Below are 19,762 nucleotides of genomic sequence, written 5' to 3'. Positions count from 1 at the left end.
AGGCTGATGTGCTCTCTCTGCAACAGGAGATCAGTAACTCCCAGGTTTCAACCCTTTCCCTCGTGACCAGGATTTTTTTCTCTTCAGGTCCTTTTTCAGTTTCCTTTGGAAAGTCTACTTGAACTTGCCTGCACGATTGTCAGATGATGCATTCCAGATGCTAAATGCTCACTGCATGAATGTTTTTCCTCATGTCACAATTGCTTCTTTTACCGAGCAACTTCTGTTTCCATTGGTTGAAGGATTGATAAACAGCCTCCTATCCACACTGTCCATATCCCTCATAGCTTTAGTACATTATCAAATGTCCTCTCAGCCTTCTCTTCTGCAAAGAGACAAATCTAAGCTTGCATCTGAAGTTTCTCAGTCTCAATGAGGACCATTCTCATTAACGTTTCCTGCACCATCTCGAATATATCATTCCTAAAGTGCAGAGCACAGAATTGGATGCACTGGGTAGAATTTCTTATATTAGCAAGAAAGTTAGGAAAAGATAGCAAATAATGGAAAATTCAGATTCTTGATACAGAGGAAAAAGAAATTCTATTTTCACTGCTAATTTTGAATCTTGCTATTGAGTGGTAACTACCTTATTTCCAGGCATTTGTTCCTTATAATTAACTAATACCACCTCTTCTATTCAGCTCACAAGTGGCCATTGATGTGAGAAATTAGACGCTGCCAATTCTCATCATGGAAGTCGGAGCAGTTGCCTGGTGGCAGCAACTCAGCACATCTATCTCTGGGCCTTCAGAAGCCCACCACCATTTCCCCGCATGCTCTATGGACACAGCTCCTTCCATGTTTTGTCCACACAAATTGGCATTGCCAAACTGCCAACCTCAGAGAAAATGAGGACTGCAGATGCTGGAGATCTGCCAATCTCACCACATCTTCATGGCTGCTTACAGACTAACTCATGCGCTTTAGCCCTTCAGGATTTCATTTTGGAACTCAAGAACACTTATAACTTATATCCTGAGGGAATGTTTAAGTTAAAGGGGGTAATTCAAGGTAGAAGAGTGGGATTTCATAAAGCATTTTGGGGAATCTGCAGGAGGAGTTCTCACAAGTGACAATCATTCTGGCCTCTACATGGAGAGAGTGTGTGACCAAAACGGCATGGTAATTTGCAAAGCCATGAACTCTGAGAGTAAGTTGAGGACAAACTAACCATGATGTAAATGGAATAAATGGCAAGTGGGATGGGAAAAAGGTCAACAGGAACCCAGGAGCAGCAACTCAAAAGAGAATATGAAGGTGAGGAGATCAGCCTGTACCTCAGGTGGAGCATGCAAGTCACTCACATAGCTGAAACCTCACTGTCTTTTATTCAACTTCAACTCTGTAACAACAAGAGAAAATAGCTGCCACCATATGTAGAGAAGACAATGTAAATCAGGGATTATCTTTGGAGATGGATTGCAATTCTTTGAAATATGTGACCCTGTCGGGGAAACCCTATTACTATGTAGCCATTGATTCACTCAAGCCACCCATCTGATATTAAATTGTAATTCATCAGCAATTCATCTATCTGCAACAATGAACATAGAAAATTATGACCTCAAGCAATCATGGCTATTAAAGAAATTGCATTCCTTGTCATGTCAAATAAATAAATGTAATCAGATGTTATCTTAAAAGCTGTCTTCCTTGTGACCTTGGTGCTCAGGTGAAGACTGTGTAGAAAGAGGGAGCAATTACAACATTATCAGCAAGCCCAGTAGGAAGAGCAATGTCCACTGAATGCTGCATAACCTCCAGAGAAAAAGGCAGCAGGTGAAGCTCCCCGGGGGAGGCAGAGAGGAATAAACAGATGCCTCATATACTGATTTTGCTATAATTTTCTGCAGTAGGGTCTGTGCTTAGAAGGAATGACTGGTTATCCCATCCTGTGGCTATCAAGGTTACAACTTCCTTTCATTTTTATGCGAGCAGCTTGATCAAAGGAGCAACTGAGGACCTGCGTGACATTTCCAAGTCCTTAATTCCTAAACCATCAAAGATGTCACCAATGCCATTTTCTACAGATTGTACCAGTTTATATCCTTCTCTTGTGAGGATTCTCCAACATTGCCACAATCCTCTAGAGGTTGGGCACTAAAGACTGCATCCATGTTGCTTTGAGAGCATCCTTGCACTGATCTATAGCATTCTTTAACAGAAAATGGGGATGGGGTAAGTAAAAAGCATTGGCATGTTTGATCATTCAATGGTGGAACAGGTCGAACAGGCTGATTGGGAAAATCGGCGTTTCCGGCATAATCCCTTCGTTGATTTTTCTGCTTCTTGGATGCTGCCTGACCTGCTGTGTTTTTCCAGCACCACACTCTCCACTCTAATCTCCAGCATCTGCAGTCCTCACTTTCACCTCACTGCCACCTGAATGGATTGATTGACCTGCTCCTGTTCCTATGTTCCTAAAATGCTTCCATTCTGCCAGTGTTCAGCCACGTGTGATCATCAATGCCAGATTTTGGAGGAGTTCACCAGATACTCTAGGTGCTGCCATATGTGTACATATTGGAGAACTCATAGGTTCCTGCTTATCTCAAAGTTCCTCAGGCTATATTGGGATGGCTGCTGGCCAACAAGTGGCATCCTCTCCAAACATGGCTTATGATGTGACAAAACCCTTAAGGGGAAGATTTTTCCAGGGCCATAGTGAAACAGACACCTAGCCTCCGTAGAATGAGTTTCAATACCCAGACTGCTCTGGGGGGCTTTTGCAGTATAGCCCAGAAATGGTGTGCTGTGTCATTCCGGCACATTGTACTTTCATAACTCGAATCAACAAAGTGAGATGTCCCAGTGCAGAGAAAATGAGGGTCTGCAGCAATCTTCTGAGGATGAAAAATATAAGAGTTAGAGCATGGGATGTGGAGACTATAATAGAGCTATGCGTTGTCAATCTCAAGAAGTCAGTCAGAGCCCATTGAAACCTGGATCCAGGATGAATGTGCTATATCTGGCCTTCCTTTCATGGTGTAACCTTCTGCTGGATACATGGCAAACAGCCTCTGGTTCATTCAAAGTACATGTGGACCTGGAGTTAAACTAAAGCATCAGTCAGAAAGATATATGAATGTTGTTCAGTGAAGTGTCTTCCATAACAGGCAGAAGGATGGGAACACTTCTGAGGGATCTTCTTCTCATTCTTCCACTGTTAATTAACCTTCAGTGTTTCTGAGTTCACTGGCACTGCTGCATTGCCCTGAAATACTCAAGCATTCTGTTGGTCAGCATTTAACGTGAGAGAGGAAGTGCTTTCTGCAGCTCCTCTCAGCACATCACCTCACTGAGGGAGAATAGAGATTTAAACTCCCCATTACATATCTGTGAGCCTTGAATGGCAGTGCACTCTCTTGAAAAGCCAATAGACAGAATGAAACTTTGCCTGCAGAGATGTGTGAAATCATCACTGATTCCATACTCTCACTCACAGGCTAGGTGGAAGTGTGGATCATTTGTTCTGCACACATCCTATTACGATTCCTGCACATTGCTTTTAGCCTCTGTGTAGTTCACATTAAAGCACAAGCATGTATGAGGCTATTTGCAATTAAAGAGTTGGCTCCTTATGAGAGATGAGCAATGCTGGACCATGACAAGCACTCTAATCCTCAGGATATTTGGAGAGGCTGCTCAACTCTTAGACGGATGTAACTTCACCAGGTCCAACAGTGACAAAGACATTAAAGCAGACACTTGAAGAGTGTAAATGAACCAACATTATCCCGTTTCACCTTGTCATTGATGTCAAACACCTAAGGCTATAGTGATGTAATGCAGTGTGAGTATGCAGTGTTCCTCCATTTATAACTTCACCAACTGGGGTTCCTTCCTCACTATAGCTTTTTGAACTGGCTGAGTACCATTACCACCCTCTGCTGAATGATGAATGAGTCTTCGTTCTCACTACCACTCCTTTTCATACTTACTGGAGACTTCCTTTGGTGCCCCTCACTGACTATGGATTCTCCCTCATTGTATTCCCTTTAAAGTACAACTCTGTGATAACTGGCTAACTCCTTTGAAATTCATGCAATTCAACTCAGGTGAGCAGAGCACGGGGAGAAATCTTTGCAGCACTGCTTGTGGGCGAGGAGTAGTAATCAAAGAGTGAACAACCCACAGGCCTGTGCTCCCAGTAGCAGCTGCAGGTTCCATACCTATAGCTGCAGCCTATTCCTCAGCCAAGGCAAGTCAATCAATTAGAACAATGTCCTGAATGGGGATTCTGTCAAACAAATAGGCACATATTGTGAAATTAGAATCCACATTACAAGAAAATCCACACACATGGTTTTGCCCTCAAAAGTCCATCTGTTGCTCATCAAATCCATCCCTGTAAAGATATAAACCATAGAATCTTATTTAACAGAAAAAGCTTCTGTAAAGAGTTTCCAATTTAGTTCTAGGTTCCCGTTTTCTTCCAATAAGCCTGTAAATTGCTTCTTTTCAAGAACATGTTTAATTGCCTTTTGAAAATTAAGATAGAAGCCGACTTCACTGTGCTTTCAGTTTGTGTTTTCCAGATCATAACAACCATTTATATGAAGTTAAAAATACACAACACCAGGTTATAGTCCAATAGGTTTAATTGGAAGCACACTAGCTTTCGGAGCGACACTCCTTCATCAGGTGATAACGGAGGACACTATCACCTCCACTATCACCTGATGAAAGAGTGGCACTTCAAAAGCTAATGTGCTTCCAATTAAACCTGTTGGACTATAACCTGGTGTTGTGTGATTTTTAACTTTGTACACCCCAGCCCAACACCGGCATCTCCAAATCATGTATATGAAGATATTCCTTCTAATTTCTCCGCCTTGTCCTTCTGCCATTTCTTTTAATCTATTGTCTCTGATTATTGATCCACTTGTTTGAGGAAAGAGGGCAATTAAGAAACATCTTAATTAAGAACTTATCATTTTGGTTACCTTTATTAGGTCAACCCTTAACCTTCTCTGCTTTAAGGAGAACAATTCCAACTTCTACTATCTCATCACATAACTGAGCTTCCTCAGTGTTGTGGTTGTTAGATTTTACTTTTACAATTTTTGAATTCGACCAAATGCAATAGCAATTTAATAGTAATTACAGGCTGGAAATTACTATTAGGCATATTGACTAAAAAGTACTTGGTGCAATTTTGTGGCATCCTTTCCATCACAAGCTTTAGACAGGTGTCGCTCCATTTAAATTTCAGTGCTAAAATAGCAAAGCTTAGTCAGTGTTCACTTGTTAGTATAACAACATGATTTCTAAATTTAGATTAGTTAAATTGTCCAGATAACTAATGTAGAAAGACAATTTAGCAAACAACACATTCTAATGTTCTTGGCTTTGAAATTGTTCCTGGAAAACCATATCAAAAATACACCGATGTATTCGCTGGCATTGAATTGAAAATGAAAGCTTAAGATCATAGAATCCCTACATTGTGAAAGCAGGCCATTTGGCCCATCAAGTCACCATCATCCCATGAAGAACATACTGCTTGGCCCCACCCCCCTGTATTTCCCACAGCCAATCCACATAACCTGCACATTTTTGGACTGTGGGAAGAAACTGGAGCAAACTCACACAGATGTGGGAGAATGTGCAAACCCCACACAGATAGTCACCCGAGAGTAGAATCGTACAATGGTCCCTGGTCCTGCAAGGCAGCAGTGCTAACCACTAAGCCACTGTATCAATCCTGTTTTAGTAATTTTCTTAATCTCTACATTTTTAATTACACTTCATCCCAATTTTACATTTAGGGTGCTGTCTTGTGTCTCGACGTATCAGCAAAGAAATTAAGAGATTATGTGTCATGCTTGTCAAAATTTACTGGACTGGGAGATGTGAGGTCGACAACTCAAGAGGATATTGTAAAAAAATCTGGCAAGAAAACTAAGTCAACTCCTTTCTGCTCAAATTACAATTTTTAATGGAAATATAGAATAATATGCATATGTATCACAAAATTGCAGTAATAATTCTATTTGTAAATACATTTACCCACATTATTTTGCAAAACTTGCATTCTGAAGGTTGAGTTTCACTTTATAGCTAGTGTATTAAGCTTTTCACTCTGTGTTCTGTTATTTCACTGGTAGTTAAAAAAATGAAAAGTAGAGGATATTAAAATATACAAGACATAACTAAGTGACTTTTGGATTCAGATTTTCTTGTTTTAAGATCAAAATCAAATACATATTAGCATGTATGATAGGTGAGGACTGGAGAAAACGTAAACATTTTCTTAGATGTTGACACTTCAGTTTAAGAAAAGCACTTAGTCCACAAAAGATAGATTTGCTTCTCAGAAATATGAGCTAGATAAATTATGCAAGAGTAACATAGCTTATGCTAATGATGAAAGAAATTATAGCCTAGAGTTGCAGACAGTATCTGATGTATAATGTTGGTGAACACACAGTTTGATGTCAAAATTCTGGGTGTAATCTGGGTAAGTAACTGATGTACATTGAACTTTATGTATTGAAAAGCATGCATTTTCTCCTCATATACATAAATGTAACAAAAACTGTTTTTAGTCTACAGAATGAAACCTTATAATATTGATTAAATTCATGCAGAAGATGCTATAGGTACATTCTTATTAAGACATTTATTTAAATAGGTCGAATCTAGTAGACAGAGCATATGTTTTAGTGAATTTATTAGTTTTAATTGTGGTTTTTGCCACTATTCTAGGATTCTCATCCGTAAATTCCATCTTTCTAAATTTTGCTGCTTTTGAACCTTAGGCAGTATCTCGATAGAACCAAAGTACCAAAAACCACACAATGGATTCACAAGCCTCAAGACTGGCAAATTGAAGGTGGTAAGACAAGCGAGGCAAGCAGTAAAAGGGCTAACGTGAAAGCATGCAAACTTCTCTGTACTGGGTCTGGTCCAATGTTCCAAGGAATCAAAATGCAAGCTCAAGGAATAACACCTCATTTTTCACCTAGGCACTTTACAGCATCAAGGTTTCACTACTGAATTCAGTAACTTCAGAAATTGGACAAGTTATGTCTGTACTCTGTTTTTCTTCCATTCTCTGCTCCCCCCATCATCCACCCAATACACTGACAACCTTGTCTAGTTTGTGTCTTGTTTACTTTGCACATACTACATTTTGTTTTCTTTCTCCATTAGCAATCTTTTTGGGTTTTTTTGCCCTAGGTCGCTGCCTCTGTCAATAGTGTAAAAACAAAATTTATTTTCCAACATTTTCAGTTGTGAAATGAATCAGACTTGAAAGGTGAACTCTGTTTCTCTTCACAGTTGTTGTCAGACCTACTGGGTTTCTATGTGTTTGTCAGCATCCACAGACATAACGTGTTCAATTCTGAACTTATTGAACTCAATATTGAAACATTGAGGCTGTAAAGTGCCTAGGTGAAAAATGAGGTGTTGTTCCTTGAGCTTGCATTGCACTTCCTTGGAACATTGCAGCAGGCCCAGTACAGAGAAGTCCACATGCAACAGTATTTTGCCTTTATTTAAGCAAAAAGAAAGAGGTGGAAATGACATCTTGCAGTACCATCAAACTTCAGTCAATAGAGAGGGGACAAACTCCTTTAGCCCTGAGAATTACTCGGATATAATCTGTTAACGACCAATGCTGACTCAAAAATTGAACAGTTTTGAGAGTGCATAAAAATGTGCATAGCAGGAACTATTTGATAAATTTTGTAAAATATAAGCATGCACAATGCATTTGAAAATGTACCAGTAAAAGGTAGCCTTTAAATTATATGATGTAGAAGCAGAAATCAGCTATTCAGCCCATTGAATCTGTTCCACCATTCATTGAGATCATGCCTGACCTGATCATCTTCAACTTCACTTTTCTGTATAATCCATATAAACCTTGGTTTTCCTACTGATTAGAAATCTGTCCACCTTGGCCTTGAATAAATATAAAAGACCAGCTTCAACTTGACAGATCAACCACCCTCTGAGAGAAGATATTCCTCCTCATGTCTGTCTTAAATGGGTCACCTTTTACTCTGAGGTTTCACCCTCTGCTCCAAGAATTCCTCAGGAGAGGAAACAGTCTCTCCATGCCTACCCTAACAAACACCTAAGAATCTTGCATGGTTTCAATAAGGTCTGCATTCATCCACAAAACTGAAAAGTACAGACCCAAACTATGCAACATCTCCTTCTAAGATAGTCCCTCCATATCCAGCATCAACCCAGTGAACCCACTTTAGATTGCCTCCTAGTATATCCTTCCTTAGATAAGGAGACTATGACGCTTCATAATCTTCTAGGTATGGTTTCACTGATGCCTTGCATAGCTTTGCCTTCCTACTTTAATACTTCATTCCCTTTGAAGTAAAGGCCAAAGTTCCATTTGCCTTCCCTATTATTCCCTACTTGGCTACTAGCTTTTTTATAATTCATGCATGATGTTCTCCAAATCCCTCTGTACTGCAACTTTCTCCATTTAAATAAAATTCAACTTTTCTATTCTTCCTTCCAAAGTACAAAACTGCACATTTTCCCACATTATGTTACATCTGCTAAGTTTTTGATTTGATCAGAGGAACACTGTTAATGTATACAATTTGGACAGACAGCAGTTCATTAAATACAAAGGAATTTCTCTGCCACCTTTAATGATTTATGCACCCTAGGTTCTACTGTTCCTAAACCCTTAGAATTGTGTCTTGTATTTTATATTGCTTCTTCTTGTATTAAATTTCAGGTGCCGTGGGTCTACCCGTCCAGCCTAAGTCCACTCACAGTTCATAATAGTCAAGTTTTATATTATGTGTAAACTGCAAATCCTATCACTGAAACAGCCTTACATCTGTGGACTTCAATGTTGATGGCCAGATTGTCATGTGACACTTTACCAAACATTATGTTTGGAAGTGAGGTTGTTTATTCTGAAGCAAGGATGTCAAATGTGAATTGGACAATTATGAGTGCATGAGGCACAACCGGGCTGAGGTAAATTGGGAAATTACTTAAACAAAAGAAGTGGACATAGGCAATGGAATGGCTTTAAGAAACTATTGCAAGATTTACAACAACTATACATGGGTTCAAAATGCAAAAACTCAAGGAAGGTCAATCAGCTGTGGCTAACAAATGGAAGTTTAGGATTGTGTAAGAATAAATGAAAAGACCTTTATAGTTGTCAAAAAACTCAGTAATATCTGAAAATTGGAAGGTTTATGGAATATCGTAAAGGAGGAGCAAAAAAATTGATAAACAAAGGGTACACTGAATATAACTGCAACCTAGTAAAATAAACAGTTTGTAAAAGCTTATAAGCTATATACAAAGTAAACATTTTGCTAAAATGAGTAAAGATCCATTAAAGACGGGGTCCAGAGAATTTGTAATGGGCAATATAGAAACGGCAGAGAAGCTAAATGATTATGCTGTACCTGTTTTCACTGAGGAAGATACCAGAAATCTCCCAGAAGTAGAGATCCAACTGATTCGGGAGAATGAGAAAGTGAAGGAAATTAGCACCAGCAAGAAGAAACTGATGCTGGGAAATTAATGGGGCTGCAAGTTGATAAATCCCCAGGACCTAATAGTCTTCATTCCAGAGTGCTGAACGATGTTTGGGGTTGGTCAGTAGTTAGCACTGTTGCCTCACAGCGTCTGGGGCCAAGAATTGATTCCACCTTCAGGCGACTGTTTGTATGGAGTTTGCACATTCCCCCCATGTCTATGTGGGTTTCCTCCAGGTGCTCCAGTTTCCTCCCACAGTCCAAGGATGTGTAGGTTAGATGGATTGGCCATGCTAAATTGCCCATAGTGTCCAGAGATGTGCAGGCTAGGTGGGTTGGCCATGGGAAATGTGGGGTTACAGGGATAAGGTAGGGAGATGGATCTGGCTGGGAACCCCTTCAAAGGGTGGACTTGATGAGCTGAATCACTTGATTCCACATGTAGGGATTCTATGTGGCTGTAGGAATAGCCAATGCATTAGTAATTATCTTTGAATAGATTCTATAGCTTCTGGAATGATTCCCACAAATTAGAAGGTAGTAAACGTCACCCCACTATTTAAAAAGGGAACATTAGAGAAAGCAAGGATTTTCAGACCGGTTACCCTTATATCCATATGCTAGAATTTATTATAAAAGTTGGGATACATTGAATCCTAGTTGATAATTATCTAATTGGACATTGTCAGTGTGGATATGTGAATGGCAAATCATATTTGACAAATTTGTTGGAGTTCTTTTTTAGATATTACTAACAAAATTCCTAAAGGAGAGCTGATGGACATTGTACTATTCAACTTTTCTGTTACAGCTTCATAAAATTAACCAATTTTCTTGGCCATTTTAAAGGGCACTTAATAGCCATTCCTGTTGCTGTCTGGAGTCACATGTATGTCAGACTCAGTCAAGACTCCAGATTTCCTTCCCTGAAGGGCATTAATTACCAGATATGACAATTATTTTATGTTCATTGCTTGTGAAAGTAGCTTTGTATTTCAGGTTATTAAATAAGGGTAATTTCCCCTGTCATTAACCTGCCACAGTAAGGTTTAAATTCTTGTCACCAGACTATTGGTTCAAGCCTTTGGATTATTAGTCCAGTAAATATTATCACTATTCTAGCACTCGTTGCCATGCTAACTGGAGCTTACTCGACCAAGCCAACACTGCAGTTATAGTTTGCTCACTCATTAAACTTTGACATGGAAGTGTAAAACTCAGCCATATTTTAGATATTTTGAGCCAAATCTTTGGTAGAGTTTATTCTATAACTTCAGTCAACACTGCAGATGCACATTTGCTTTTCCTCCCCTTCCTTTCCTGCATACCCACCAGCACCTGCACATTTTCTTAAGTTCTCTTGCTCTATGAAGATCTTAGCCATATAGCACTCACTAATGTAATTGGATCATGCTGAGTGAACCTTTGTTTGATCAACAGATAGTGATATAATAGAGGAGAGTTATAGGAGAAGTGACCTTTTTCTCAATAAGATGCTAAATGATTTGGCCAGTTTCATTTGCCTTAGCCACAGGTCCCAAGTTTGCTAATGGACAGCAAAAGTGTTATATATCAGGGTAGGTAGCAGTTTCTAATTCCAACTTCAAATTATTGTCAGCTTTATTCTCCTATAATTGTTTTGAAGTTGATTCATATATTCACACATCATTCATTGCAACAATAGTTACATTGATAGTGGATTGTGAGTAGAATTAACCAATGCAAATCTGCAAACAACAGACGGATTTTTGTCACAAAACTACTTAATCTGAAGAGTTCAGAATAGAGTGTGCAGATCCATGGGTAGCAAATCAGTGGATAATGAGGTGTGAGTGCATTGGAAATTTGGTCTTTTAAAGTCCGCAGTTAAAAGAAAGGAAAAACTGAGAGGCCCAAGAATTTCTTCAGCTGGAGAGAAGGTTTCAGAGCGAAATCTGTATACAGTGCATATAAAACTCAAATATAAAACTAAGAGGAAAAGAGTTGGTTGCTAAACTCACAGAGAATAAAATTTAAAATATCATCAAGAGTGATGGATTATTATTGTTATTGTATCCAGTCCAGAAGCAGAATAGAAGGTCGAAGTGTAGTGATAGTAACAAGGTCAGTCAGGTGGACCTGATGAAGAGTCATCTAGACTCGAAATGTTAACTTGCTCTCTCTCCATGGATGCTGTCTGACCTGCTGTGATCTCCAGCATTTGTGGTTCTAATAGAATATGAGTTCCCCAGTTGGGATGTTAATTAGATTCAATCAGGGACCCTTGACAAACAGATTAAAAGGAGGAGTACCAGCGATTCAGGCACTCTGCATGTTGACTCTGACAAAGCTGTGCCAGAGTCAAAGACTTCCCACGTGTAAATAAAGGATGTCTTGGTGATAGAAAACCGGCCTCCGTGGAATTATTTTGGTAAGAATTGTTTTCTAAACATGAAAGCAGTATGTTATACTGGATGGATTTGGGCATTGTAGAGAAATGCACTGAGATAAAAGGAAGGGCTTGCTTGACATGGAAGTAAAGAACCTTCTTGGAAGTAACTTCTAACAATGGAGGAGATAGGGGAGCTCCATTTGAGACTAGGAAGTTGAAAAAGACATTTGATTGAGGAAGAAGGAATACAGGCATCAAAGGGGTAATAATTGGTGAGATTCAGAACAGTTTTAGCAGTAGATTTTCAACCAATGCCTGGACAGAAGAGTGATGGTGACAATAGCTGCACATTATGCAAACTGCAGTAATTTTATTTTCCATTCCAAATTTATACTACCAGCTTTACTCCATACGACATTAAATGTTTACCTCATAATCTTGAAACAAGTTTAAAAAAACAAGAATTTCACTCTTTCATTGTTCAAACATTGGCAAAAATCAAGATGTGCCTTTGATGTGAAATCATGATATGAGACTCCAGGTTGTGATTATGATAGAAGTTACAAATTTTGAATGGAATCATCACAAAAAAGTAGGTAACGCTTAATAAAGAACAGTGGTGGCCAATGATATTGGAAGAATGGTATTCTTTCTCTGGCTCGGATAGTATTCATTGCCCAACCCTAATTGCTCAGAGTAAAGAATCAATCACATTGTTGTGGGTCTGGAGTCATATGTAGGCAGGAATAGGTAAGAATGAAAGTTTACTTCCTTAAAGAATGTTAGTTGGCTTTTCATGGTTATCATTAAAATCCTAATTCCAGATATTTGTTGAATTCAAATTCCACTATATACCATGGCAGGATTTAAACCTAGATCCATAGAACATTATAAGGGTCTCTGGATTAATAGTCTAACGATGATACCACTAGGTCATCATCTACCCCTAAACTAATGGACATGATTCAAAGGAAACACCAACTTTATCACAGATTGCATGGTTTGAAAGGAATTTAATGGATCATTAACATAACTTTCATTAGTGATCACATGATAGACCCCCATAAACAATTTATCAGGAGCTTTGAAGATACAAGTCATTTTTCCTCATTTTCCATGCTCTTCAGCAGGAATTGCATGCAGAGAATGATTTGGCAGAGTTGCACAGAGATTTGGAGAGATGAACAGCTGTGCTCACCTTCACTACTTAGATCATTGACTGAGGGGTCATTGAACCTCATCTTACATTAAACAGGGCTGATGCTACTAACAATGACACTCTCAGTCACTTCTGTTCCAAAACCTGGAGAACAGTCTGACTGGAGATCAGTCTGACTGGAGATCATTTCCAGAACCTCTTAGGTGGCATTAGAAAATCTAGCGACAGCCTTGTAACTCCTAATTCACAAGATAGTAGTGTCTACATTTTTCCTGGATAATGTCTTCACAGTTCCAACAAACTGAAGCAGAAGGGCATACAACTGAAACGTATGTATTGCCATATTAGATACTAGTGGACATCAATGACAGGAGTAAATATATTATAACAATTGCCTTCCAATATATCCTCATATACTGTTTGTAATATAAATGGGAATATTCCTGAAAATTTATTATAAATAGAGCAATTGCATGGACAAACTAATTTTTGTCTTTTCTGGACATAACAGTGAGTTAAAGATGAGATAGTATATTGTCATGAAGACTAATTAAGGGTAATTTACATTGGTACTGAAGAAGTTACTAAATCTGCCTTTGCAGTTCTGTTAATAATGTTAGCAAGAGTTGGACAAAGTTGGAATGTACCAAATAAGTTCCTGCTGGAGTTAGTATGTAGTATGGTAATGGACATAAATTTTATTTCTGTAGTATCACTGGAGATGGCACAATGCAGACCTTGCGCTATCTTGTTGGGAATGCACTGCCACCTGCTGCCAATGCAGTCTGCTCCCTAGAGCAGGGTGCAGAGGAAGCCTTTCATACAGCTCCTCCCTGATGACAGGCAGTCAATCTGCTGATACAATGCCAGGATACATTCTCATTTAGACTTTGTTGGTTCTGGCAATCACACTTCAGAAAACATATACAGAAATATAAGATGGGATCTGTATTACTATTCCTTAAAGAGTCAGGCCACTTGGCAAATAAGAGTCGAAAGGTGTGGCGCTGGAAAAACACAGCAGGTCAGGCAGCATCTGAGGAGCAGGAGAGTTGACATTTCGGGCATAAGTCCTTCATCAGGAATATGTGGGGGGGAAGGGGGCTGAGAGATAAATAGGAGGGTGGATTTGGGGCTTAGGGGAGCAGGTAGCTGGGAAGGCAATAGGTTGATGCAGGTGGGGGGTGACTGTGATAAGTCGGTGGGGAGGACGGAGCAGATAGGTAGGAAGGAAGATGGACAGGTATGGAAGGTCAAGAGGGCTAATGGAGGGTTGGATTTGGGACGAGGTGGAGGGAGGGGAGATTTGGAAGTTAGTGAAGTTGATATTGATGCTGTGTGGTTGAAGGGTCCCAAGGTGGAAGGTGAGGCGTTCTTCCTCCAGTCATAGGGTGGCTTGGATTTGATGGTGGAGGAGGGCCACGGCTTGCATGTCCTTGGTGGAGTGGGAGGGGGAGTTGAAGTGGTCAGCCACAGGATGGTGGGGTGTTTGGATACATGTGACCCAGAGATGTTCCCTGAAATGCTCTGCGAGTTGGCGTTCTGTCTCCTCTGATTGCTTTGTGATGTCTGGTGGTCAGGAATGCAGATCCTTCTTTTTCTCTGCAGTGGAACTTCTCTGTGCTCCAGTGAATGAGCTAACCTTTTACCTCCAGGTTGCCTGGCTGCAGCCATTTGTGCCTGCATGACTTACCATGCTGACTCCCAGTCTATTTCAGCCTTTAAGATACATGCAGAGTAATCGTGGCGGTATCAGATCATAAGAACATAAGAAAGAGGAAGAGGATATTTATCCCCTCATGCTTGTCTCACCATTCTATAAAAACATGGCTGATCTGCTCCAAGTCTCAACTCTCTTTCATGTCAGCTCTTCACAGCCCTCAACTCCTCTGACTCCTCAATATTTCAAAAATCTACCTACTTCCTCTTTAAATACTTCCAGTGATCTCACCTCCATGACTCTCTGGGACAGAGAATTCCAGATATTTTTTACCATCTGGGAGAAAGAATTCCTTCATATCTCAGTTTTAAATGAATGTCCATTGATTTTGTAATTATATCCCCAGTTTGAGGTCCCCCCATTAGTGGAAACATCTGCTCAACATCTACCATGTCAAGACTCTTCAGAATTTTGTATGTTTCAGTAAGACATCCCTCATTCTTCCAAACTCTAATGAATAAAGGTCTAAGCTGTTTGGCTGTTCATGATAAGTCAACCCCTTCCTCAGAGGAATCAGCCTAGTGAATGTCTCCTTTGAACTACATCTAGTGCTAGCATATCTTTTCTTCAACACAAGAATGAAAACTGTGCACAGCACTCCAATGGCCTCACCAGCACCCTGCCCAGTTGTAAAATTACTTCCTTATTTTTAAATTTCAACCCACTAGCACAAAGGCAATGGTTTTTTTTGCCTTCTTAACTACTTGCTGCACCTGCATGCTAATGTTTTGTATTTCATACAGAAGAACACCCAGATCCCTCCATGTTGCACTTTTTGGAATTTCTCCCCATTTAAGTAATAGTCTGCCTTTAGATTTTTCTAAGTGCATGATCTCACACTTTTCTACATGAAACTCCATCTACCAGCTTTTTCGCACTCACTCAACCTATCTATATTCCTTTGCAGATTCCTTATGTCCTCACTAATAAAGATCTCCCACCTACTATTGTATCATCAGCTAATATCGATAAATTACACTCTGCCCCTTCTCCAAGTCATTAATATAACTGGTAAATAATTGAGGTTCTAGAATTGATTATTGTCGCAATCCACTTAAAGTCTAACTTTAAAAAGACCCATTAATATTGTCTTGTTGTCTTTTTTTGTGTTAACCAATCCTTAAACCATGCTAAAATATCACGCTCATTAACATGAGGTCCTATTTTATGCAATAACCTTTTATGTGGCACCTTATGGAATGTATTTTGGAAAACTAAATCTACCATCTCTAATTTCCCTTTATCAACTCTTACTTATATCTGCAAAGATCTCTGGCAAATTTAACAAACATGATTTCTGTTTCACCTTTCTGTGTGGTTGCATTAAGCTTTTCTAAATGCACTGCTATTCTTCCTAAATAATTGGCTCTGGTATTTTCCCAATAATAGATATTAGACCTTCAACAGTGCTGTAACAGAACCCCTTCATTAGCTCTATGCTGGGCAGCCAATAATTCTTACATGTCAAAAGGAACTCAGAATGGAAAGTTGGAGCAAGGTGAGAAGCAAGATGTTTGTGGTCACACAACATGCAGCTGGCTCAATCTGTCAGGTAACAGGATGATGGTGAGCTGCAAGTGGAAAAGCATATAAGGCAGGAATATACCATCATCTTCAAAACTCTCGGCAACACAGAAGTTGGCATTTGTCCCATCAAGCCTGCCTTGCCATTCTGTAAGATCACGGCGGATGTGCTCCAGGTCTCAATTCCTCTTTCAAGTCAGCTCCTCATCTTGCCAATTATTTGTCCACTGTTAAAGTTAAGCCAAATACTGGTACGGAAGCACCCAAAATATACAAGATCGAGTTTTCGTAAATTATCCAGCTTTTTACTGTGATGTTACCACGAGAAAATGTTTTTAAAAGTTCTGCTTTACTAATTTTATGTACATTACTGACAGTCATATCTCTGAAGGATTGATAAATCAAACAGGAAAACAAGTCCATAGACAGTTTAAACCAAGGTCTGGATTGCATCCCCAAACTATCTTGCAAACAGATTCTCAGGAACATCGTTGGCCACAAGGTGAAATGGAGCCTAACTTCATCTGACAATCGTTGACCCCACTAACTGTTATCAATTCTACTTGTCCAACAGGTCGTGCCTCACAAACCTTATTGAATTCTTTGAAAAGGTGACGAAGGAGGTTGATGAGGGGAAAGCGGTAGATGTGGTATATATGGATTTTAGTAAGGCGTTTGATAAGGTTCCCCATGGTAGGCTACTGCAGAAAATACAGAGATATGGCATTGAGGGTGAGTTGGAGGTTTGGATTAGGAATTGGCTGGATGGAAGAAGACAGAGGGTAGTAGTTGATGGCAAAGTTTCTTCATGGAGTGCCGTCACTAGCGGTGTTCCGCAAGGATCTGTTTTGGGACCATTGCTGTTTATCATTTTTATAAATGACCTGGAAGAGGGGTTAGAAGGTTGGGTGAGCAAGTTTGCGGATGATACGAAAGTCAGAGGAGTTGTTGACAGTGAGGAAGGATGTGGCAGGTTACAGCAGGATATAGAGAAGCTGCAGAGCTGGGCAGAAAGGTGGCAAATGGAATACAATGTAGCTAAGTGTGAGGTGACTCACTTTGGGAAGAATAACAAAAAGATGGGGTACGGGGCTAATGGTCGGATACTTGGTAGTGTGGATGAGCAGAGGGATCTTGGTGTCCATGTACACAGATCTCTGAAAGTTGCCACCCAGGTAAATAGTGCGGTGAGGAAGGCATATGGCGTACTGGCTTTTATTGGTAGAGGAATTGAGTTCCGGAGTCCTGAGGTCAGGATGCAGTTGTATAAGACTCTGGTGCAGCCGCATCTGGAATATTGTGTGCAGTTTTGGTCGCCATACTATAGGAAGGATGTGGAGGCACTGGAACGGGTGCAGAGGAGGTTTACCAGGATGTTTAGGGGTAGGTTCTTCACTCAGCGAGTCGTAAGTTCATGGAATGCCCTGCCAGTAGCAGTGGTGGACTCTCCCTCTTTATGGGCATTTAAGCGGGCATTGGATAGGTATATGGAGGATAGTGGGTTAGTATAGGTTAGGTGGGCTTGGATCGGCGCAACATCGAGGGCCAAAGGGCCTGTACTGCGCTGTATTCTTCTATGTTCTAACAGGAGGGTTGCTTAGAAATAAGTCTTTTTGCCTGCAGTTCATCCTATGTTTCCAATGCATATAATGGCAGCACTATAATGTCAAGAGAGAGGTAAAAGTCATAACAAATCAAAAATTTCAAATATAACTTAGGAACATGCCAAGAAAATAGCACAAATAGTAAATGCTGCATCTGTTTCAAAGGTGTAAGCTGAGGTCTTTGCTATATTGAAAATAGAGATCATGACACTGCATGAGAAACACATAGTCACAGGTGAACCATGATTGACTGAAACAGCATAATATGTGCAGCAGCTGGATTAGTCCCTCAGTGAAAACCAAAATCCTTAGCTGGTGAAAAGATACCTGAAGAACATTCCTTTCAACTGTCCTTCCATCACCATGTTCACAAACTGATATTGGCCCAGACAATATCCAATTTTTCTACCTGCAAAGAGATGGCTAGATTGAAAATGCCATCAAATGAATTCATGTCAGGTTGTATTGAAAAAACAAGGAAAGGATCTGTGAGCAAAGATTATTAGACGAGTGTTTCTCCTATAGAAATCCAAATTTGGAGTCGTGAACAAGTGTAGTCATCAAGTGAAATGGCAATGTGAGGTGGTGGAATAATTGAACCAGAATTCATCAATGTAATTCAAATTGCATTTTTATAGTCATGTGCTGCATTCTTCTGAAATAAAATCAAAATGCTGAACATAGACAAACCCATCAGGTATGACAGGATTTGTGGGCAGAAAGACAGAGGATGGAATCTTATAGGGGCTTGGGCTATGGCAAGAAATGTTGGAAAAGCATACAAGAAGTCCAGCAAGCCCTCTCTCAATGTCAGGAGTAAGTCGCTGCATCTTTATGCATCTCTTTTGTTGTCGAGACAAGTTTCTCCCTAGGCAGCAGTCAGTTGCCTATTTAAGGGGTTTACAGTTTCTTAATGAATTTATTCGTTGCACACCTCACGTCATTAATAGGCAGCTTTTTATCTAACAAATGGACATGAGTTAACAAGAGAATTCTCAACAAAGAAGTCAGGGTGGGTACCTAGTGACTTTATTTCTCACCGCTGGCTGTGAAGAACCTCTATATTGGTCACCATGCAACAGCATCACAGGGTATGATCCAAGGGCACCAGCCCCTTTGTCAACCAACACTGGCATCCAGTCATTGCCAACACGTTGGGGTCCTCATGCCACCCCTCCAATCCATTTGCAGGTCATTTAGGAAGCAGATTGCTGGATTGTACTGAAAGACTGCTTCAAGGAACTACATCAAGTTGCCATGTCTACAAAATGAAAAATGATTTTGTTTTTCTCTTTATACTATAACTTCAAGATCATTGCTACAACTTTGTTAAAGTCTATTGCAGATAGGATACTCACGATGAGCCATCACAATGCCCTCTTACAGCAAGTGTACTTTACTTGATACCATATTTGTGCTGATAAAGTAGTTTACCAAAGCTTGTTTGTCGGAATCACCACTCTTTTTAATGATTTGTGTGTACTGTCATCCCTAAACCTGAAGCAAGTAAAACTCAAGTTTCTTAAGCTGCAGTCTGTATTATTTAAAAGATCAAAGTGACATTTTAATCAATTTACTTCACATACTATTGGTGTGCATCCACAAACCAGTGCAGTTGCATTAGTCTGTGATTAAACATTCATTACTAGGCTGAAGTTTCTTGTAAATAGGATGGTTCCCTCTTTCTGAACAATATCACTATCTGTCCTATCAAATTTTCTGCATCATACAAAATTTGGAACGATTTATTGCAAAATGATATTTTGAGTTGCATAACACAACTGTTGACCATACCCCAGGTATTCCTGGGATTTATCCTTATGTCATATTCTTCCCATTTCCTGTTGTATATTATAATTACCAGAGGTGTGTCTATCCTCATGTTGGAACTCAATTGTT

General features: G+C 39.8%; 1 protein-coding gene across 1 annotated transcript in view; it reads right to left on the bottom strand.

Moving 5' to 3' along the window:
- nampt2 (nicotinamide phosphoribosyltransferase 2) overlaps nt 1–19,762 on the bottom strand; it is a 59,921-nt gene that overhangs the window by 14,782 nt on the left and 25,377 nt on the right.

This window comes from Chiloscyllium plagiosum, chromosome 18 (assembly GCF_004010195.1).
Source record: "Chiloscyllium plagiosum isolate BGI_BamShark_2017 chromosome 18, ASM401019v2, whole genome shotgun sequence".
Taxonomy (NCBI): Eukaryota; Metazoa; Chordata; class Chondrichthyes; order Orectolobiformes; family Hemiscylliidae; genus Chiloscyllium; species Chiloscyllium plagiosum.
The sequence above is the reverse complement of the archived record's forward strand: the minus strand, read 5'-3'. Positions and strand labels throughout refer to the sequence as shown.